The sequence below is a fragment of the Peromyscus maniculatus genome, chromosome 21 (genome assembly GCF_049852395.1).
Source record: "Peromyscus maniculatus bairdii isolate BWxNUB_F1_BW_parent chromosome 21, HU_Pman_BW_mat_3.1, whole genome shotgun sequence".
Taxonomy (NCBI): domain Eukaryota; kingdom Metazoa; phylum Chordata; class Mammalia; order Rodentia; family Cricetidae; genus Peromyscus; species Peromyscus maniculatus.
The window spans coordinates 28,241,193-28,264,480 of NC_134872.1; the positions used below are offsets into that span (position 1 = coordinate 28,241,193).

At 52.3% G+C, this 23,288-nt stretch overlaps 1 protein-coding gene across 2 annotated transcripts in view; it reads left to right on the top strand.

The window, feature by feature from the left end:
* Positions 1 to 1,651: 1,651 nt before the first annotated feature.
* Chst3 (carbohydrate sulfotransferase 3) overlaps positions 1,652 to 23,288 on the top strand; it is a 38,833-nt gene continuing 17,196 nt past the window's right edge. The window contains exons 1-2 of one of the 2 annotated variants that reach the window (XM_076557197.1): positions 3,266 to 3,281; positions 22,546 to 22,628. The gene's annotated coding sequence lies outside the window, so the exon portion shown is untranslated. Of the gene's footprint in view, positions 2,026 to 3,265; positions 3,282 to 22,545; positions 22,629 to 23,288 lie in introns of those variants that run through there. The other variant, XM_006972686.4, reaches the window with a different exon arrangement.

Genomic DNA, 23,288 nt, shown 5'->3' on the forward strand with positions numbered 1-23,288 from the left:
CTCTTGCCTCCATCCCCCAAGTTCTGGGATTACAGGTGTACACTCACATTTTTGTGGTACTGGGGACCGAACCCATAGCTTTGGGTGTACTAAGCAAGCACTTTATCAACTAAGCTACATTTCCAGCCTGACAGTTCTAACTTTGGGCCTTTTGTGTACTCTCAAATTTCTGGTTGATAAACTCCAAGATTCCCCGTGTTCCCCGAGGGAAAGCTTTCTGTATGAGGACAGCAGACAGGGTTTAGTGGATCTCATTGACAGTTTCTTAAGGGTGGGTGGGCTAACCTAAAAGACATAGGGCTCTGTGTGTGTGTGTGTGTGTGTGTGTGTGTGTGTGTGTGTGTGTGTGTGCGCGCGCGCATGCGCGCGCACTCCAGACCCATAGAAGAGCTTGGTGACTGACTTCGGGCAGAGTCTAATCAGGGATCAATGCAGAGAGAGGGAGCTAGGGAGATCCCCAGAAGTGAGCTGGGTCTGAATTTCCTCCACTTCCAGTCTCTGCAACAGGTTGCAGGACACAGGCAGCCCCCAGTGAGGGTTTTCTGTAGAGAGCAAACTGGAGGTCTCACCTCATAGTGAAGGGCACGTTGATCAGGCCCCTGCTATCCAGCGGGTTGGCAGAGTCTACCAGCCTTCTAATCAGGGACCTGAGAAGACGGTCCCGGACTGGCCTGGGTCCCACTCCATTCTGTCTGCCTCTTTATCTGCTGCCTCAAGGCTGTGAGCTTCTTTTTCTGACATAAATGGTCAGCATGACAAAGGGGAGCCAAGGACAAATTTGCAAGTTTCTTTTTATTTATGTATTTACTTTTAAAATTTTTTTCTCACTTCTCCTTTATAGAGAATTGCCCATTCTATCTAAACCTTACAAGAGCCCATGAAATGTCAGGAAGTCTGTCTTAGGCCTGAATATAGCAGAGGGCTATGAAGTCCTGGGAAGAAAGTTGGGCAGGGCAGCATCAAGGACAGACTAAGTCACCAGGATTGGAACACATAACCTGAGATTCTGCCTGTGTTCCAATTCTGAGCCCTTTACAGCTGTCTTAGCGAAACTGGGCCTTTGTACAGACCCAGCACTTCTCTCTACACAGAGGCGACATGCCCCCCACCTCAGGGGTGCCAGCAGTCCAAGGGGATCTTAAGATAATGCCAAGTAGCTCCAGCTCCCTCTGGGCATCTTGGCTGGGACCATTCCTGCATCTTACCCCAGGGGGTATGTGAAAAAGCACTAAGGGCACTTCAGTGACCTGTTGGCTGCCCAGGGAAGGAGTGCGGCGACTTTCTGAAATCCTTTAGCGTCCTCTGCCACAGAGGGACACAGGAAGATCCTTACATTCAGCCCTGAGAGTGGGCAACAGCTTGGGGGTGCAGCAGGGTATCTCTCCCTGCAGGCTCTCCCTGAACTCCTTCCCTGGGGCTCAGAGCTCCACCCTGCCTGGTCATCAAGGGTAGGGATCGGAGCAGCCCGGGCGAGTCCCCGGGGACGCGGCCACGTCGGGAACAAAGGCCCGCAGAGGGGTCGTGGAGCGCGAGGCTCCCGGGGGGCGAGGCGGGGGCTACTGCCCTTCCTCCCGGCTCCTCCCTCCTCCCTGCGTCCTCCGCCTCCTCCATCCTCTTGGAGAGGCCGGGTGGGCGGCCGCGCCAACTTCACTGAACGCCCCAAAGTTGCCGGGTACGCGTGTGGAGTGAGGCGGGGAGCGCGGTGGAGGGGCGCGGGGCTCCCGGAGCCTTGGCTGCCATTCAGGAGGCCGCCGCCGACCGCTAGCGGGATCGGGGTCGTGGACAGGACCGATCGCTCGCCGGCTAGGACACCGCCCGCCTGGCGCCGCTTCCCGCCCAGCGAGGGGACCGGCCCGGCCGCGCCTCCCTCCCGGCACTCGCCCGGGACGCAGAGTGGGCGCTGTAGGGAGTGCGGCCCCAGCATCTTCCGAGCGGAGGGCGCAGTTGGGGGCGGATGCTGCCCGCGCTGGACGCGGGCCTCCGGAGAATCGGATCCGCCCGCCGAGAGGAGGAGGCTCGGCTGGGGTAAGTGGGGCGCCCGCGTCCCGGCACCGCCTCCTGGGCCCCAGCCCGGAGCCGACCGCATCCCGGAGCGCGCGCCAAACTTTGGGAGAAGAAGGGGACCGGCGGAGGGCGGGAGGGGAGTTCCCTGAGCGAGGAAAACCCCCTGCTGCCAGATTCCCATCTGCCTGGTACCCACACCCGGGTCACCGCAGGAGCCACAGGCGAGGATCTCAGCACCGTCACGCCGACCACTCTGCACACTCCAAAATGCACGCTTCTGGGAGCGCAGGGTTGGGACTTTTAAACCAGGTTGGGTTCTTGGCTGTCCCCGCAGCTCCTTCCACCATGAAAGGGAGCTCCCGCCCCTCTCCCCGCCCCCCACCAAACGCCACATCAGGGGACCACTAACTCTCTGTGCTTTGGAAAGTCGTAACTGGGACCCACTGAGGCCCATGAACGGGGAGGTCAGAAGCAGACACCGCCGTCTCCGGGGCTAGCAAGGGCGGATTTGGTGTGGAAATTCGGCGTCTGGGTGTGCGCAGCCCTTCCGGAGCCGAGGTGGGGTGACCCGAGCCAGTGATTCAGAAACTTTTCAGGAGTTCTTCTGGGCTGGGGTCTTTGGGCTGTGAGGAAAAGGCTGCGTGCTGGTGCTGCGCTTGACATCTGCGTGGTGGCGGTGACAGGGCCTTGCAAAGAAGCAGAGACCCTTCCCCCACGGCGGATGTACTTCCTAGGAGGGATTTCCAGGGGAGGGGGGGGGGTCCCAGCAATGGGCCATATATGTGGGGCCATGGATTGAGCTGAGATCAAAAGTCAGGCGATCTGTTGGGAAAATGTTGGGAAGACGATTGTTCCTTACACCAGGATACTAGTATGCTGTCGTGTCCCACGGATCTTCTTGAGCCTAGTGCAGTCCAGGGCACAGTCTTAGTCCGTGCCTGCCAGGCGGCTGATGGCACCGGTAATGAATGCATTGTGGATTTGGTGTGAGCGGAGCCTGGTCAGCCTCAGCTGAATGAGGAAAAGGCCTGGCTGGCTGAAGGAAGCCCCACCTGGTCTCTTCTGGGAAGAGACAGACCCAAGTGGTATGTCCCACCATGCCTCATGGTCACCTCTCCCTCCCCAGAACAAGAGGAAGGTTCCATTTCAGCATCTGGCTATGTGGGGATGGGATGGGACTGGAGAGGTTGTAAGCCATTTGGCAGACACAGGGAGCTCTGTGGTGGACAGTTATGAGTCGCTCCATGAGTCGCCCCCTGCCCTCGCCATGGGGGCAGGTGAGTTCGTGGGAAAGAGGCACATGCTGGGATGGAGTCCCCGGGCCACGCGGAATTTGGGTCATCTACCCCTGCTGGCTCCTGCTAGCCTGCCTGGAGAGAGGTGGCTACAAGCGTCTTCCAGCAGCACATGACAGTGGTGGTGAGGGGTGACCACGGTCCCTGTACTGCGTATCCGTGTCTGTTCTTCTGTGACAGTGGGTGTGAGCTGCCCAGGGGGGCAGAAACATTCCTGTTTTCCTGGAACTGGGGCTGCCAGCAGTTTGGGACGGACAGTCCACAAAGATGGGGGAGGGGTGGTCTCGGCCTGTCACTGGGAAGAAATACGTCAGTCCCCAATCCTGTTCCTGAAGACTATTGACTAGCAGCAATGTACGCTCCAGGGCCCTAAATGCCAGGATTAGTAAGATGCCCACATAGTGCCAGGCCTGTGGTCGCAGAGGAAAGAGGAGGGGATTGTGCGTGGCTACCCCAATTCCGGGTAGATTACAGTAGCCGGTCCCCTCTCATCCCCCACGCGCCCTTTGTCATGGCTTCTGGAGCCTCACAGAGACTGTCCCCTTAAGCCATTACATTCCTCCAGCGCTTCCATCTCTTCCTTTTTACAGATGGGAAACTGAGCCTCAGAAAAATTAAATAGCCCTCAAAGTCACCCAGCTAGTAAGAGACCAAGCCAGGATTTGAACCTGGGAAGTCTGACTTCAGAATTGTGCTGGCTTACACCATGCCAGCCTGTCTGTATTGGCCTCCATAGCATCAAGGGAGAAACAGAGGTGATCCTTTCTAACCTGGTTCTGCGGCCTCTGACTGCCTATCTCTTCCCACAGTCTCTGTGGAGCCCTGGAAACCAAAGGCTGGGTGGTACCCAGCTCCTGGAGCCTTCCATGTGGCTCTGGAGTCAGGAAGCTGGAGGTCCGGGTGTGAGTGCAGGGGGATGGTATAGTAACTCCATGAAAGGCAACTCCCAACTCAACTGAGAATGGAGACAAGAACTGTCCCTCACGACTGTCCTTTGGTTGAACTGTCGGTCACCTGCCCTTAAGTGGGTCCCCTATCCTCCTTCCCCCCGCCCCCCTTGCCCCTTGAGAGCATAAAGTTTTATCTGAGGAAGTTATTCCTCACCCTGCCACTCCCCTGGTGGTGAACATAAGGGGTCCTGGTCGTGGCTGTCCTAACGACTATACCGTGTGCCTTGCGGAGCTGGAGGCTTCAGACCGTCAGAAGGGATAGGTGGGGCAGAGCCAGGCAGCTGGGGTGGGGGTGGGGGGGATAGCAATGGCTCACCTTGTCCCCAGCTGTGATTGTGGGCACAGGGTCCACAGAGCATCCGCTCTCTGATCCCATTGGGCCCAAGAGGACGTGAGGACCGAGAGTGGATGTCTAAACTCATGAGCTGGGGACCTGTTGCCACACTGACTCAGTACCCGCCCCCCTGCAGATGCCTAGGCTGGGCATCTGGGATGTTAGAATATCTAATATCCTGTTCCTCCAATTTCTGAGGGTTAGGATCACTCCTTCAGGGGCAGGATTTTTGTCTACCCAGAGCCTCTGATGTGGCATCCACGGTATGAGAAAAGTAGGTAGCCTTAAAAGGATGCAAGAGGCCTTGGGTGAACGTAGGGCACCAGGAGCCTTCTGCCCTAACTTGGCAGAACTTGGAGGACTGGGAATGAAGACCATCCCACCGAGGACAGGGGCTGGCCATCTTTGTCCCTTCATCCCCCATCTTGGGGCCTGGCACGTGAGGGAGCTGGGAGCTGGGAATGTTATCAAGTGATGGGTGAAGCAGAGAAGGACCATGCTGTTGCTGGGAAGCTTCCCCGAGGGCATCTTCTCTGCTGGAGATGGCTCAGAGAGGCAGAGTAACCTCCAGTCTCAGGAAGCCACGTTTCAACAGCGCTTTAAGGACCGATTTTTATCACCCTTTCTTCTCTGAGGCCTGAGGAGAGGATAAGAAGCCGCCTGCCCTGCTCCAAATGCATGGATTCCACAGCTGGGTGTGGGTGGTGGGGAACAGGGTGTTGGTCTCTGCAGGCTCAGGCACCTTCCGCCTCCATTGTCCCAACTCTAGCTGCTTATTCCTGGTCCCCAGCCAGTGTGGAGGGAGGAGCTGGCCAGGGGGATCCCCTCCGTCCGTTTCCAGCATCGGCCTGGCTCCTCCCGAGTGCTGCTACCTTCTCACAAAGATGGCTGTGTGCTGGAGCACTGAGGGCTTCTCTAAACTCCGGGCAATTCATCACCAGGGAAGTCTGTGGGAAGTCTGGAGGAAGTGTGGAAAACCAACAAACCAATTTCCCACTTAGCCACCCCTGGTGGCCACAAGTAAATAGCCACTTCTGGGGCCAGCCTGGACTGCTGGAGGGTTATGCCTGCCTTTCCCTGCCCCGCCCCATCCCCTTCGCTTCAAAAGCCGGGGAGAGCATCTTGGCCAGGCCCAACCTTGAGCTGCTGGACTAGATGCTGGTGGTCGGGGTCAGGCAGAACTTGGGCGAGAAAGGACAGCCTAGGGCAGCTCAGCTCCGTCTGGGTGAGTACGTCTGTAGTCTGGGAGGAAGGCGGCTACTTAGGAGGGTGGAGAACACCAGGGCTCTTTGCCAGCTTTGGGGCATTTCACACATCGCTTCAGGGTGGGTAGACCAAAGTTAATTTTCAGGTCACATCTTTCTCCAAGGTGGGGCCCACTTGTGAAAAGACTTTCAGGGACCATGTACTCATTTCCTTTGTATATGTCCTGGATTGACAAAACTGTCCCAGAATTGGGTCCATTGGGGCTGGGTGGGTGGTGGGAGGTCACCCACGGCTTCACAGAGAGCAAGCACTAAGTGGACTTTCTGGGTCTTTGAGACAGGTAGCTGACCCTCTGATGGTAACTGCAACTTATTAGTAAACTGAAAGTTCACACACCATAAGAAATGGAGGTGGGCTCTAGGTGAAGGCAGGTTCCCAGTGCCCAGGATATCCAACTCAGGGCCAAGAAGAGTTCCAGAGCCTTCTCCTGTGTGACTGGGTGAGCTTAGTCTATAGACCCAACACTTGGGGGGGCCTGGGAGAAGGGCATTGCCTGAGGGTGCTCAGTACTGCTGCCACCAGGCTGCTGGAGAAGGGGGTCATAGGGTGGGTTCCATATTCTGCAGGCTTTTCCTCCTTTGGTGTTGGGGGTGGAACTCAGGGCCTTACACACTCACTGGGCAAACTCTCTACCAGTGAGCCCCCTCCCCAGACCCACCCTGCAGACTTGGTGGGGAGGAAGGGCTGGTCAGCCCCACAACCTCATACAAACCATTTCACACTGGGCAAAAATGCATGTACACACACACACACACACACACACACACACACACACACACACACACGTATGCCGTCACACAAAAAATATTAAGTAAACACAAAACGCGTAGATAGACTCCAAAAACATTTATAGGCACAAATGTCTACAAACCCAGACCCCCAAATTCAATGCCATATTCATTTTTCAGGTAAACTATGTGATACTTAAGAACAGTTTTTGGCGAGCTATTTAACCCTTTCATCCTTTCTGGGTCTATAAGAAGGGACCAGGAACAGTGCCCTGGTGTGGCTGACTGTTGTGAGTCCCAGTGTATATGGAGGTTAGAACTGGACATAGTGAATGCTAGATATGTTATTACTGGCATCCTCCTGGCACACCCCTGTGCCATCTGTCTATAGAGCTGAGGGTACAGGGCATCCCAGTGATCCCCACATGTCAGTGATGACATGATCCACTGATGAACCCTGGGTCTTCGATTTGGGAGCATCTCCTTGTGTTAGACTATCAACTAGAATCTATTAGGAAGACTGCCTTGTCTACCCACGGGCAGCTCCAACAATGCAGGAGCGAACCCCTCCGAGAGTTAGTGGAATTCCTTCAGCGGCAGTTTAAAAACGGGGTTACATGGAATTCCCAGTTTAGCCAGGGAAGCCTGCAAGGCCAGAGGCAGGTGGGGCTGCAGACCCTGTCCCCCTGGATCTCATCTACATAGTGAACTTCTGAGCACAGTTCTGGGTCACAGCTGGGTATAGTGGGGCATGCCGTTAATCCCAGCACTCTGGGGGAAAACGCAGGAGAATCAGGAGTTCAAGGCCATTCTTGGCTACAAGGAGACTTTGAAGCCAGTTTGGGCTATGAGACCCTGGAGATAGAGAGGGATAGATGGATGGATGGATGGATGGATGGATGGATGGGTGGATGGTGGGTGGATGGATGGATGGATGGATGGATGGATGGATGGATGGATGGACAGACAGATAGGGACAGACACACACACACACACACACACACACACACACACACACACACACACACACACACACACAGATATCACAGATCACAGCCTAGATAGTACCAGTGCCTCTGCAGGATGATGGGCTTCTGGTATGCACCTGGTGTTCACATCCAGGTGCCTGTGCCAGCTCCACTCTACCTGGGAGCTGGCCCCACCCATACGCTCCCCTCGCTGCTGCCCAGTCTCCCTTCCTCTCCAGCTGTCTCGCCATCTGCAGGATCCTGGAAAGCGCTAGTGTGGCTGAGCCAAAGCAATGCTAGCTGAGGAAACATTTTGCAAATAAATGCTCCCCACCCCCGCAGCTGCAACTGTGCTAATTTTCAGCAAAGAATTTCACAGCTCAAGGCACCCCACTCCGGGCTAGCCGGGCTGGCTGGGCTGGCTGGGCTGGCTGTGGTCTTCAGCTCTCCTCTGGAGACAGCCAAAGGCCTGAGTGCTAAGGGCAGATGCCCAAGTCTGAAGAAACTCCAAGCAGCCATTTGACCCAAGAGGGAGATCATCTCCTCAGAGAATGAATGGACCTCCTCTGTCCCATTCGCAAATGCTAACTCCCTGGGTTGCCAACTCCTTTGTCAGCTTGCTTTGATGTCTGAGGGCAGGGTCCACAGGAACTAGAAGCTGCAATAGTTGCTATGCCAGATCCTTTCCACATGCCCTCACTGGCTTCCCAGGAAGCTCCTGAGCTGGTCACCGGCTCCGCCACCATTTTCAGGCTGTGCCGCCCACATCCACGGCTGGCAAGCTAGCAGATCTTTACCCTACCATGACATCACCAGTGTGTATTTGTCCTGATGTGGCTGTACCTAGAGGAAGGGGTCGGAACGTGCCTGAGGATCCAACTGAGGAACCAGCTCCAGGGGGTTGGTGTCACATGTCACTGTGGGCACCTCAGGAGGAGGTATAGTTCTGGCTCCCTGAGTCTGACCTGGCATCCATTGGCCAGCCCCAGTTGGCATTTTCAGATCATACAGCAATCTCTATCAAGCCTACTATCTGCACCAGTGACTTAATAAGCCAGGAGAAGAGGGCCAGCCAAGGTCTCAGTTTCCCCATGGCCATTCCAATAATGCAGAGCCCTGGGCGGCTTCCATGGCTTGTGATCTGTGGAACACTTCCTCTTCTGTCTGCACCTGATCTCCCGTCTAGACTTCCAAGCCTCCCCTCATTCCCTGGGCACCGCACAGCCCTTTTGGCTGCCCAGGACACCCCCTCCAGCTCTCCTTCCCCTTGGCATACTTCCCCTTGGCATGCATGCCACTCTCTCCTGGAAGCCCGGCTGGGTAGCCCCCATCACAGAGCCTGAATGTCTGTGCTATCCTGCAGCATGGGTGGCTGTTAGTTCTGTGGCCAGTGGTCTCAGCTGGGTAGTGACTCTTGACAACAGGATGGTCCTGCCCTACTCATCTGTGTCTCCTGTGCTGAGAGCATTGTCCCATGGCATGCTGGGAGCATACTGTGTGGTGTCTGAGTACAGACTGGACGGGCTGTAGATGTGAAGCAGGACTCGGAGGGAAGCAGCTGCCAGAGATGGTAGGCCGCTCCAGGCCAGGATGATCCTGCTAGGGAGTAGGCAAAGGGGAGTCATGGTAAATGGGGGTGACAGGGAATGGCAAGGGGAATATATGACCTGTCTATTTATTACTCAGTGAGACCTGGGCGAGGATCCTGAGGATAGACCTGAAACCCTTGAGAGGTTTCTCCATCCATCCATCCACCCATCCACCCATCCACCCATCTATCCATCCACCCATCCATCCACCCATCTATCCATCCACCCACCCATCCATCCACCCATCCATCCACCCACCCATCCATCCACCCACCCATCCATCCACCCATCCATCCACCCATCCATCTACCCATCCATCCACCCATCCATCCACCCACCCATCCATCCACCCACCCATCCATCCACCCATCCATCCACCCATCCATCCACCCATCCATCCACCCATCCATCCACCCATCCATCCACCCATCCATCCACCCACCCATCCATCCACCCATCCATCCATCTCTGCCTGCCTGCCCAGGATACCTCTTTGTGCTATGCTGCTGGTTCATGAATGGGTGCTCACTAGGCTCTGCTCAGCCCCATAAGCCCTCAGTACCCAGTCTGTCCTCTCTGTAGGTGCTCATTCAACCTTTGCATGGTCTAATCCTGATCTCCAAGCAATGCAGGCCTCTGGGGCTGTTGTTTCTTTGAGGAAACTGAGGCATAGGGTGGGGAGGAGCCACTTGCTTTGTGGTTGCACATGTAGTTCCCAGTTTGTTCTTTTAGAAGTTGTGGGGCTGGATTTTGGGGTTCAGGGATCTCACACCTTGTCTTACCCAACACTTGCATAAGGTGGACTGGTGATCATGGAAGGTCCTTCTTTCTGGGAAAGAGATGAGAGGGGCATCGTGTGTGATAAGAACTCAAGAAGGCTTTCCTCATGCAGGAAGCCCTAGAGAAACACAGAGATGAGGACATTCAGATGGGCTGCCTGCAGGGCCAGAGAGGAGTGCCGCCAGGCTGACCTGTTCACAGGATGCAAGAAGAAAAGACAAAACAGGATAGTGTCTACACACGCAGACTCTACAGTCAATCTGCCTGCCTGGGAAGTCCTGCTCACCCTTACTGGCAGTGTGGCCAGGGCCAAATTGCTGAACCTTTCTGTGCCTCGGTTTCCCCACTAATGGAACTCAGCATATAGAGGTGATGTGAGAATAAGATGTAAGGCTTTTTCTTATTGCATTTATTTATTTACTGTGTGTGTGTGTGTGTGTGTGTGTGTGTGTGTGTGTGTGTGTGTGTGTGTGTGTGTGTGTGCCAGAGAAGAACTTGCAGGAGTCAAGACTTGTGTGTCTTCGAGATTGAACCCGGGTGCCAGGCCTGGCCCCAGGCACCTAAGCCATTTCTCACCAACTCTAAAACATTTTTATACAAGTGCCGAGAGCTGAGCCTAGTACACAGCATCAAGCAAGGTGAGCTGTTTTATATACAGGTGTGTGTGTGTGTGTGTGTGTGTGTGTGTGTGTGTGTACATTTATAGATATGTAATATGCACATATATTTTTTCCTTTGGGTGTTTTGAAATAGCTATGAAGTCCTAGCTAGGCTAGAAGCCTTCTATGTAGACCAGCTTGGCCTCCAACATGTGGCCATCCTCCTGCCTTGGCCTTCTAAGTGCTGAGATTACAGGTATGTGCCACTATGCCTGGGTATGAATTTTTTAAAGCAGTTAGGAAGTAAACTGAGTCTGTATCTTACCTCCCATTAGATGTCATCCTTGGCACGACATCCTTTGCGGCATGCTACATGCTTGATGTCCTCACTGAACCTATCAAGGTTGGCAGCAGTGTGTCGTTTCTCAGTTGAGCAAACCACAGCTCAGAGGGAGGCAGAGTAGCCCTGCCTGAGGCTACCAAGCCGCGGGGACTCAGAGCCAGGCCTGACTCCCTGGGTTTATCTGGGCTTAGGTCTCTCCTCACAGTGGAGCTTAGAGAGGCTGGCTGAGACAGCCAGAGGCTGTGCCCAGGACCAGGGTATAGAGACTAGGGTTGTGAGTCCCCAGAGCAGGGAGGATGGAAGGTGACAAGAGAGAGGAGCCAGGACGACTCAGAGCAGGATAGCCTGGAGGCCACAGTATAAAGCTCGCTATTCATAGCCCAGGGCAAACCACTGAGTCATTGGTGGAAAATCTGACATCACTGCATCCCTCTGTCTGCTGCCTACCTGCCTGTCTGCCCTTCTTGGGTTTCCTGGAGACCTCAGTGTCCATAGTCCTACCAGGGCGGGAGGGCGGGTTTCCACCCCCGGGTGGCAGGGGCCACAACCTGCCTTGCATTCTCCTTCCCAGCCTCGGTCTCCCACCTTCCCACCTTTCCTATTGTCCTGTGAGGAGTCCAGGCCAGCATCATGGTGCCCAACTTGTGTGCTGAATTTTCAGAGTCTCTCTTCCTTGAGAAAGGTGTCTGGTCTATTAGAGTTCGTGTTTTCTTGTTTGTTTGTTTGTTTGTTTTTGGAGACACCAGGCTGGCCTCAAGCACTATCTAGCCAAGAATGGCCTTGAATTTTTTTATTCCATCTCCTAAATGTTGGGATTACAAGTGTGGGTCACCATGTCTGGTTTTATGGGTTGCTGTGTATTGAACCCAGGGCCTTGTGCATGCTGGGTATATATCTACCCACTGAACCTCATGTCTAGCCTAGGGGTCAGTGTTCAGAAAGTGAAGCTGGTGGGCCTTGTGCCCAACAGTAAGCTGTGTCCTAGATGGGAGTGAGAATTTGATAATCAAGCCCCTGTTTCCAAGGATGCAGCTGAGTGTCTGAGAGACTTTTGTTTCAGCATCTTTGGCCAACTGCTTTATGTGCCTCAATCTAATAGCATTTTGCGGATGCCAACAATGAGACCCAGGGTAGTTCCCATGTCTGGATGGGCCGCTCTTCACTTCCCTAGAGACTGTGGACCCAGGCAGGAGGTGGCACAGAGCCGCGGCTTCTCTGATCATGGGAAGTCTGTGGACAGGAGAGTTGGGCGACGGATTTGTTTAAACCCTTGCTGATTCTTCCGTCAGGAAGGCACATTCTCCATGTGTCAGAGGGAAGCCTGTCCAGGGTTTGGTGGGTCAGACCTGGAAAAAGAATATGAGTCAGGCTGGGGCGGAGTGCCAGCTTCCTCGGCCCAGGCTGTGGGTATAGGGTGCCAGGCTGCTGCAGCTGCTGCTGGAACTCAAAGCTCTGTTCCTGCTGCCCTCAGCCAGAGGCGGGAAAGGGGTCTGTGCCAGCTCCATACAGAATGGCACCTTTACACCCTCCAACCACCTTGCAGGGGAGACCCAGTTAGCCTGGTTTCCCAACTGAGAACACCGAGGCAGGGAGGCGTTTCTGACCGAGCTCCCATAGCTGGAAGGAGAAGGAGGAAGGAGACCTGAGTCCCCTCTCTGTATACACAAGGACCGAGGGTCACTTTCTTCCTGGAGGCAGAGGCCAGCATGGCCCTCTGACAAAGGGCAGTGATGGGCTCTTTGGTCCTCTCTCCTTTACACTTTATTCTTTAGTCATCCATACAGGTGAGAGAGCACCTGCTGGAATTTGCAGGTACTCGTGTCCAGGGACAAAGAACTGAAGCAGAACTCCATGAACAGAGGAGACAGAGATGGTTTATTTAAAAAGAGAAAGGTACCAGGCAGCGGCAGCGCTGGCAGTGGTGCACGCCTTTAATCCCAGCACGTGGGAGGCAGAGGCAGGGGGATCTCTGTGTTCGAGGCCAGCCTGGTCTACAGAGTGAGTTCCAGGACAGCCAGGGCTGCATAGTGAAACTCTGTCTTGAAAAACAAACAAATGAAAAAAAAAAAAGAAAGAAAGAAAAATAAACAAATGAGAATGAGAGAGAGAGAGAGAGAGAGAGAGAGAGAGAGAGAGACTCCTGAAAGTGGAAGTGGGCCAGAGAGTTGGGAGAGGTTCGAAACTCGAAGAGTACTGGGCCACAGGAGCCCCTGACCCTTGGCTTGTACGGGCCAAACTGTAGATTCCCGTAGCTAGAGTTTTCCTGCCTTGCCCACAGTCAGGACAAACCTCTATCACCCGCCAGTTCCACAGCCGCTCAGACCCAACCAAGTAAACACAATATTGCTTACAAACTGTATGGCCGTGGCAGGCTTCTTGCTAACTGTTCTTACAGCTTAAATTAATCCATTTCCATAAATCTATACCTTGCCACGTGGCTCGTGGCTTACGGGTATCTTCACATGCTACTTGTCATGGTGGCAGCTGGCAGTGACTCCTCCCACCTTCCTGTTCTCTCAATTCTCTTCTCTGTTAGTCCCGCCTATACTTCCTGCCTGGCCACTGGCCAATCAGTGTTTTATTTATTGACCAATCAGAGCATTTGACATACAGACCCTCCCCCAGCAGATTCCCACTTAGCAACGATCATAGATGATAAGTATATGACAGAGTGGGAATGTGCAGCACCCCCATGCTAACTCTGGTCCCAACTATTTTCCAGGTTGTATCTCCATTTAAAACAGGAAGCTCTGTGGAGTAGAATTTGAGTTGCTTTCCAAGGGGACAGGTGGCTGGGACTGGAGACTTGGGCCTGCATAGCATAGGTAAAACCCTAAGTTTGATCCCAGTGCTACCAAGTTAATTAAAAAAAAAATGAAGAACTAAAACCAAAACCAAACCAAACAAAAATCCCCGATATTATTGGTTGCCTGTGTAGACCGTCCTGAATGCCCCGGCCAGGCATAGGAATGGGAATTCACCACGTAACCTTTTCAACATTGTACCAGGGACAACTCTTACTTGTCATAAAAGTTAAAACAAACAATAAAATAAAAAACAAGACCAGTTCCTGCCTGCCTACTAAGGGGACGGCATGTCTCTCTAAAGTCCAGCTCTCCTGTTTTACAAGCCTTTCTTGTTTTTAAATGAGTCTCACGGAGCCCAGGCTAGCCTCAAAAGCTGTGAAGCCAAAGATGACCTTGAATTCTTGATCCTCCTGCCTCCACCTCCAAAGTGCTGAGATCAAAGGCTCGCACCACCATGCCTGGCTCTCAGAAAAGCTATTTAAATAGGCCTTGAATTTATGAGGAGATACCCTAGAATCGGACGCCAACGGGGAAGATTAGGGGACAAACGGAAGCTGCCCCGATAACTAACGAAAGCCAGCCTTCAGCACAGCGCGGGGAAGCAAGGACTCTCCAGAAATTCCAATGTGGTGACTGAGCAGAGGCAGAAAGGAGGGGAGACACGGGCCTGGGTGGTTTTACCATGCCGAATCCCACAAGGACTAGGGGGTGGGGAGGGTGGAGACACGAAAGGCCCCTGCCAGTCCAGGCTTCTTGGTGTGGTTGGGAAGGGGGACACTTCCCAGAAATCCCCGAAGAAGGGTCACTGGAATTGGGCCAACTGCATAGAATTGGATTTGGGGTACGGTGACCTAGCCACTGAAGAGGATGGGACACCACAAAAGGCTTCAGGCCTGCAGACCCCGGGGTGAGTGTGCCATGGTCCTGTGCTGCATTCTGGGTAATCATCGTTAGGCCGTTTGTGAAGGCAATTTATTTCCAAGCCCTTCTGTAGAGAAAGAGAGTCAGGGCTGGGTTAGCAGGCAGCCTGGGTGAAGAAGAGATCTGCCCTAGGTATCTATAGAGGGCCTTTAAAGCTACAAACTGCTCCAGGAGGGCTTTTAATGACCCAGAGAGTAAAAGTCCATGGGGTGTGAGTTTGAACCTTGGAACCCACATCTGGAGGAGAGAACCAGCTTCCAAAAGTTTTCCTGACTTCCACACGCACACACACATGTAAATATAAGTAAAAATGCTACAGGAAAATGGTGACCCATCCCCACGAGGGAAACGAGATCCTTTCTCTTGCCTCAGAGAAAGGTACTCTTAAACACAGGTGTCCAGCTCCATCTGAGGAGAGGAAAAAAAACCATAAAATTTAGCATGAAAAAGTTAGCCACAAGTCCGGAAGCCCCTCCCGTCCTGGGGGAGCTACGTGCAAAGACAGAGTGTTCAGGAAAAGCAGACAGTAGATACACGTGGGAAGAGGCCGGTTGATGTGGACATTGCCATCTCCAGTGGATAGAAGAGGAACGAGTCCACAGAGTAGGACCTTCGCACCCTCCAGGCTCAGCCATGGCTTCCTAACTCAAGTGAGCAGGCTTTGCAGGCGGGTTGGACTGGTGCTCTGTTCAGTCACTTCGGCTATGGATGACCTTATCCCCCCACAGCTTTCCCGGCAGTGCCTGGGTAACTGTGTGGCTGTCCCCGTCCCCCACCCCTGACATTTGAGTGGGTACTGTTCTAGGAACCCCCACTTGGCCATCATCATTCCTGGGGCCTTGGCCAGAGTTTTTCCCTTTTTTTTTTTTTTTTTCATGTGTGGCTGAAGCTTCAGAGTTCTGAGGTGAGCTCCCTCAAGTTTAAGGGGCAGTCTGTGAGATGGGGAAACACACTTCTCCTTGGAGCCTTTAGAGGTGGCCTGTTGGGGGATGAGGGGGGCAAAGGGGGCTCTTCAGTGGGGCAAAATCAGGAGCACTCAAGGCACAGGGAAGTGATGTCTGGACCCCCCTCCCCCAGGCTCTCCCCCACCTCATGTCTGATCTTGGGGACTATTGGCAAAATTATTAAGGCCACTCCACGTAGTTAAAAGGGAGGTTTATTTAGTGGCGTAACTTACAAATGAAGGGATAGGTAGGTTGCAGGGTCTGGGAGAGACGTAGCGCAGTCCGGCGGTGTTCTCTGGAGAACTCTGCTCCTTCTACCTCCAGCGTCCAGGGTCCAGGAACCAAGAGAGCTGGTGCATCTGGATCTTGGGTCTTCGGGGTCCTCCCTTGGCCCTGCCTTGTAGGCGTGACAGTTACGGAAGCCTCAATGGGGCTTGGAACTTTCAGATCAAAGCTGGAATGGCTACCCACTACAGGGGACAGAGTGTCAAGGTGAAGTTCAACAGCATACCAGACACATTTTCCCTCCCGGCCTCCTTCCTTGTTACTTTCTGTCCTTACTCACCTACATGTCCTGTCTGTGTGGCGACAGCACATGCATGTCACCTCTAAGAGTGACAATGATAAGCGCAGAGGACCTGGAGATAAACATGCCAGGAAGGAATGTCCAGCCAGAGCCAGGAGGCCTGGCCCTTCATGGTGTGGCCTTGACTCTTCAGCTAGGTGACCTTGGGCAGATCACTTAACTTCTCTGAACCAATGTTTCTTGTCCAGACGATGAAGGGCAGGGTGGCGGGAAGGGTCCAGCCTGTCCAGCCAGCTGCTGTGATGACTGGGCAGTGCCAGAGGCCTGAAGGGAGTGGAGGGGCTTGGTGCTAGTCCCCGGGGGTGGGGGGGGTGGGGGGGGTGTTGGCTCTGGCTGTGGAGCCAGATGCCGGACGGCTCTGAAGACATGTAGGTAGGGTTTGGGCTCTGCTTGAATGGCTGCACCCACCCGGGGTTAACGCCTGCCTGCTCTCCTTTGAGGACAGTTTCCCTGTGCAACTCCTTACAAGCGTTTTGAGAGTGGTTATTTTATTCGCTTGATCATAATGGCAGAGGCCTGGCACACAGTTCAACAGCCATAGACAGAAACCAGTATAATCCATTCACCCCAGTTCCTCCACTCCATGTGGCTGATTAACTATTTGGTCCAGCACCAGCAAACCGCACAGGGACAGGTAGGTGGCAGGGGACAGAAAGTTTTACGTGCATGAGGAAAAGTATGGTTTTATTTATTTATTTGGGTTTTTCGGGACAGGGTTTCCCTGTGTAGTTTTTGGTGCCTGTCCTGAATCTCTCTCTGTAGACCAGGTTGGCCTTGAACTCATAGACATCCACCTGGCTCTGCCTCCTGAGTGCTGGGATTAAAGGCGTGCGCCACCGCTGCCCGGCTATGATTTTTTTTACATTTACTTATGTATTTTGTGTATGGGAAGGTGATGTGCATCCATACAGATGCACGGACTCAGGTGTGAAGGTCAGAGACAACCTGTTGGCTCTTTCCACCCATGTGGGTCCTGGAGCTCAAATTCAGATTGTCAGGTTTGGCAGCAAGCTCTGGTACCCACTGAACAGGTCTCACTGGCCCTCAGAAACAAACAACAGCCGGGTGGTGGTGCACACCTTTAGTCCCAGCACTTGGGAGGCAGAAGCAGGCAGATCTCTGTGAGTTTGAGGCCAGCCCGGTCTCCAAAGCGAGTTCCAGGAAAGGTGCAAAGCAACACAGAGAAACCCTGTCTCGAAAAACAAAACAAAAAATAGCAACAACAAAAAACCCTTGTTGTTTTGAGACAGGGTCTCGCAATGTAGCCCAGGCTAGCCTTCAATTCCTGGCTTTCCTGCCTCAGCCTTCAGAGAGTTAGGATGACAGATCTGTGGCACAACCCCAAGATGAGGGTAAGTACACAGTTTGATCTAAATTTGGGACAATGTTGCAAAGAGCTGTCTATCCTGGAAGTAGTCTTTGTTTGTGTACCACCCACTGTGTTGTATGGGACTGAAGGGACATGGCTGTGCTGTGTGGGGCTAGAGGGACTCTCACGCCACCGCCTTAAAAACCACGTTCAGGCAAACCGCAAAAGAGGAGCCAGTCTTGACGAGCACTCAGGGTAAAACACTGGCTTTCAAGGTTTTTCGAACTGAAACCTCAGCACAGATACACATAACTGAAAGTCTTCGAAACCATGTATGTATCCTTCTGACACACATATGAGGCGCTCTGCTCTTTTCTGTTTTATACAAGATCGTTCTGTGGAAAAAGATGAAAAAGGAGGACAAGAGCTTACCTGAGTTACTAAATAGATTGCGCATCCTTCAGTTTGAAACATGACTCCTAGCGGGAGAGAGCAGGAGATAGGATCTTGATCATTAGTGTATGTTGGGTCCGCCTCAGACCTATGGGAGCAGCCTGCCAGATTCTACCTCCAGAGTTCTGCTGGTGATGCTGGCCTGGCCCAAAGATTTGCATACCACAGAATTCTGAGGTACCACTGAGGCTGAGGTCTGGTAGCCCTTTTGAAATGGTTTTGTTATGTAACTCAGGTTGGCTTCAAACTCGCTGTATGTATATATATAGCCTAGGCTGGTCTCCATCTTGGGCTTGTAGATGTATGCCATCATGCCCAGCTTTCTCCTGGACTGATTTTAGCCAGCAGACTCCTTTGGGTTTGCTTTATGGAACAGCTGAGAATGGATGATGGCTAGCACAAGAGGGAACGATGATCTTGGATTGTCAAGGTGGTCCCTGGTGGCCCTACCTGGTATCTTTGGGCATCTTGAGCACCGTCCTCCTAAAATCTAGCTTACACCGTTTATATAGAGTGCAGAGTGTTCAAAGCTCCAAGCAAAGGGCACTTGTGCCCAGCCCTGGCTGAATGACCTGCCTCTGGAATCCCCAACCCACAGAACATAAAGCCCCCCACCCAGCCTTCTGAAAACACTTCTAGAGGCTATGAAAGGCACCATTTACTCAGTGATTTCACATTTCTATTTTTCTAGGGGGAGATGGTAGGTCAGGCATAACTTCCCAGTGGGGAGGTGCTCCCTCTGTCTCCACTGGGGTCTGCGGGGGTTCACTGGCCATCCCTGGCTTTCCAGTTCTACCTGGAGAGTTCTCCCAGCACTGAAGCCTGTCTGCTTCTGAGACTGGTTTGTGGGGCTCTCAGTGCCAACACTGATTGTCCCGGGTAGCTTTGGGTCCCCTGAGCCCCTCCCTGGCCTCATTCCCTAAGCTAGCAGCCAGCTCAGCTGGGAGCAGATCAGCTAGGAGGAGAGTGTTAGTGGGCACAGAGCCTCCTCTGTTCCAGTAACAATGGCCCCTTGATGGCTAGATTGGGTCCCCTCACTCCTATTGGACTTGGGGGAGGAGAAGGATACCAGCCCTGCCCCCACCCCTAGGCAGTCAGTGCTGGGTGTGAGGTTAACTCAGAGGCCTTACCCTCTGTCTGCCCACAGGATCTCTTTCTTCTTCATTCTCTGGGTTCTGACCCTTCTCATTCATCCCCCTCTTGGGGGGTCCCTTGGAATGGTTCAGTTCACCCACCTCAACAAGCATCATGGAACAGACTCCTGGGTCCTGAGGTTTGGTGCTAACAGGTGTGGGATAACGGGCATAGATGTCCCTTGAATTTGGAGCTTTTACAGTTAGCCTACTCTGGTATCCCCACAGGCTTCAGGGAGCTAATGTTAACCCCTTCCTCACAGTGGATCTTCGGGGCACTGACAGTTTCAGGCTTTGCCATCTAAGGGATCTCATACTCAGCTGGGATTAGACACCCCTGGGCCTCCTAACTGACTGTGTTTAGCACCTCACCACAGTACCCCCCCACTCAAAGAGGCAGGTGTTTGTGGAAGGCTCAGCACCACATATTTTTGTCTGTATCTGAACCTCTGTGGATGTGTTACCTTATGTGGTAGAAGGGATTTTGTGGGTGTCATTTAAGGGTTTGGGGAAGGCAGAGTGCCCTGGATTAGCTGAGTCACCCCAAATAGAACAAAACAGTCCTTAGAAAAGGGAGGCAGAGGGAGACTTAGCTACAAAAGACATCACTATGCATCAAACCCAGGTTTTTGCATCTGCTAAACAAGCACTTTGTCGGCTCCGCTCATGTCCATCTGGGGGGCTGGTTTTGACTGAATCCTACACCTACAGTCTTAGAAGTTCCCCAAGCACCTGGTCCTAGTCAGCACAGGGTGGGTACACAGACCTATTCTTTCTGGCCTCTGTGTTTAGTCAGCCAGAGACTCTGCCCCATGGCGGACACCATGGTCCTTGCTTATAATCCCAGCCCTGGGGAGGCTGAGGCAGGAAGATTTCTGAGAGCTCAGATCTAGAGTTAATAGTCTGACCCTTAGTCAAAAGAAGGATGAAATGGAAGGAGGGAAAGATTAGCACTTCCTGTCTGTGTGGCCTTGCTGGTGAGCTGGTGTGTGGCAGGTAGCAGCCAGCAGCTTCTGCCGTCTCCCAGTTGTCCTGGGCTAGTGAGGTTCAATGTTCTCAGATAGCAACTCTTGGTCTTTACTAAGGCTGGGTTAGAATCATCTAAGTATCTTTTGGCAGTCCTGATGTCCAGACTGTGCCGAGACCAATATAGTCATAATCTCACACGGTGGGACTTGGCCATCAGGATTTTTTTAAGCTCCCTAGATGGTTCATACATGCTATCAGGATTGAAACCCATCGCTCCAGAGCAGGCTCTACACATTCATACCAATGATGCATCTCCTCCACCTGTGCAGACATCACTAATCAATCCCAGTTCCCTTCTCCCAATGGGATGTCCCTGTTCAAATTCAGCATTACAGGAAACCTTTTCTCACCAATCAGCCTCAGTGAGGAGTTGAAATCAACTTGCCCTCCTAGCTGAGAAGCTTTAAACTGTCTGGCTAGAGCCATGTGTATGTCCAGCGGTATCTGGACCAAAATAATGGTAGAAATAATAACATCGAGCCCTTGACCAGAAATAGTAACTGCTACAGTTATATAAAGATTGTTTGGACTGGTTAGGAATAGCCAGAGTGAGTCGGCTAGTGTCTGTCTCCTTCAATAAATTGCCCAGCTAGGAGACATACACCAAGGAATGCAAGCTAATGGTGCCATAGGACAGACAGGCTCTGGCTGACATTTGTCTAGACCAGCAATAACAACCGAGTGGTTACAGGTTCCTCTCCACTGAGAGCCTCATACACACTTTACCAGTTCTCAGGGCAACTCTGTTGTCGGTTACTTGTCTCACTGCAGAGACAAAATGTCTGACAGAGGCAACCAAAGGAAGCGGGGAGGTTGTCTGTGTTTACAATCCCAGGGTCAGTCTGTCCTCGCAGGGAAGGCGCAGCAGGAGCGGGAGACGGTTGGTCACTGTGGTCTTTTTGCATCTGCAGTCAAGAAGCAGAAAGTGATGAATCTTCACGCTTAACTCACTTTCTCCTTCCTGTTTTTTAAAGACAGGGTCTCATTATATAGCCAGAGCCATCTTGGAACTCATTATGTAGACCAGGCTGGCCTCAATTTCACAGAGATCCTTTAGCCTCTGCCTCCTCCTGAGTGCTGGGATTAAAGCCATGAGCCACCAGGCCTGAGTCACTTACTTCTTTGTATTTAGTCAGGACTCCCACGGAATGGTGTTACCAGCCTATAGGGTAGGACTTCCCACCTCAATTAACATAATCTGGAAAATCCTTCACGGACCTGGTGTCTCCAAATCCCTCCCTCCACCAAGCTGTCAATCAAAATTGACCATCAGAGCAGTTACCTCAAAATCCTATAGCAGAGCTGTCTCTGTGGAGGTGAGGAACAGAAAAAGAAGAGCCGTGTCCCCACAGAAGGCCAGCCCTTGCCCTCCTCCCTCCATGGGCCTCCCGAGCATGTGCACCTTCAATATGGCCGTTGCATAGACACAGTTCTGGTTGAAAAGTTGCTAATGAAGAAAACTGTGAAAAGCTCCAGAACCGACAAAGAAGGAGGGCATTAGAGAGGGCACTAACATGTGTAAAGGCATCAGTGAGCCTTTCACAATTGCAAGGTGTTTCTTGTCACGTGTATCCTTATTGTCACCTGTACGAGTGTGGCTGTAAGTTAATTCCTAGACCAGGAATTTCTGGGCCAGAGAGCATCTTAGTCTGGTGGAGCAGCCAACATAGTGTCATTGCTTGGGAGATTTACAAATAACAGAAAGTTGTCAAACATGGTTCTGGAAAATCCAAGTGCCAGCACATCCAGGGAGTAGTAAAGGGCTCATTCTCTAACATCCAAGATGACACCTTCATGCCATATCCTCACATAGTGGAAGAGGTGACTAAGTTCCCTCACACCTCTTTTACAAGGACACTAGTTTTACTCACAAGGATGCTGCCTTCTGGACCTAGACACTCGAGTTGCTTTCTGAAGGTGTCACCTCTCGCCCTGGCACACCAGGAATCCAGCTTCAACGTGAGAATTTTGGAGGGACACCAACATTTAAGCTACAGCGAAGAGTATCTATATTCTGAACTGTGGCACTCAAGATCACCCTGGGCTGTATAGTGAGACACTGTCTTAAGAAATAATAGGGCCGGGCAGTGGTGGCACACGCCTTTAATCCCAGCACTCGAGAGGCAGAGCCAGGCGGATCTCTGTGAGTTCGAGGCCAGCCTGGGCTACCAAGTGAGTTCCAGGAGAGGCGCAAAGCTACACAGAGAAACCCTGTCTCAAAAAAAAAAAAAAAAAGAAAGAAAGAAAAGAAAACATAAAATAATAATAATAATAATAATAATAATAATAATAATAGGGATTGGGGATGTAGCTCAGCTGAAAGAGTGCTTGCCTAACATTCGTGGAGCCCTGGATTTAATACTCAGTGTGGTGGTTTGAATGAATACAGCTCCCAAAGACTCATATATCCGGATGTTTTGCCTACAGTTGGTGAAATTTGGGGGGGCCTTGTTGAAAGAGGTACGCCATTCCCAGTCAGACTCTCCCTCTCTGTCTCCAACTTTCAGATAAAATGTGAGCTCTCAGATACTCCACACCATGCCTGCCTGCTGCCACGCTCCTGGCCATGATGTTTATGAACTCTGAACCTGTAAGCAAGCTCCCAAATTAAGCACTTTTCTTTTATAAGTTGCCTTGGTCACAGTGTCTCTTCATGATAACAAAAAGGTACTCAAGATGCTGTGGTAGTTTGAATGAAAGTGGCCCCATATGCTCTTAGGGGCCGGCACTGTGTGTCCTTGCTGGAGTAGGTGTGTCACTAGGGGTGGGCTTTGAGGTCTCAGAAGCTCAAGCCTGGCCAGTGTGTCACTGTCACTTCCTGCTACCTGGAGATATAGAGACAGAATTCCCAGCTACCTCTCCAGCATCATGTCTGCCTGCACGCCACCATGCTTCCTGTCATGAAGATAATGAACTAACCCTCTGAACTGGAAGCCAGCTCCAATGGAATGTTTTTGTTTATAAGAGTTGCCGTGGTCATGGTGTCTCTGCCCAGCAATAGAAACCCTAACTAAAACAGATATGCAGCACAACAAACTAATAAAATGAGTATGGTGCCTCACAGTTGGAATCGTAGCACTTAGGAGGTGGAAGCAAGAAGATTAGAAGTTCAAGATCATCCTTAGCTGTATTTCTAGTTTTAAGTCAGCCTGGAATACATATATGAGACCCTAGCTCATAATAATAATAATAATAATAATAATAATAATAATAATAATAATAATAAACTGCCGGGGGGGGGTGGTGGTGG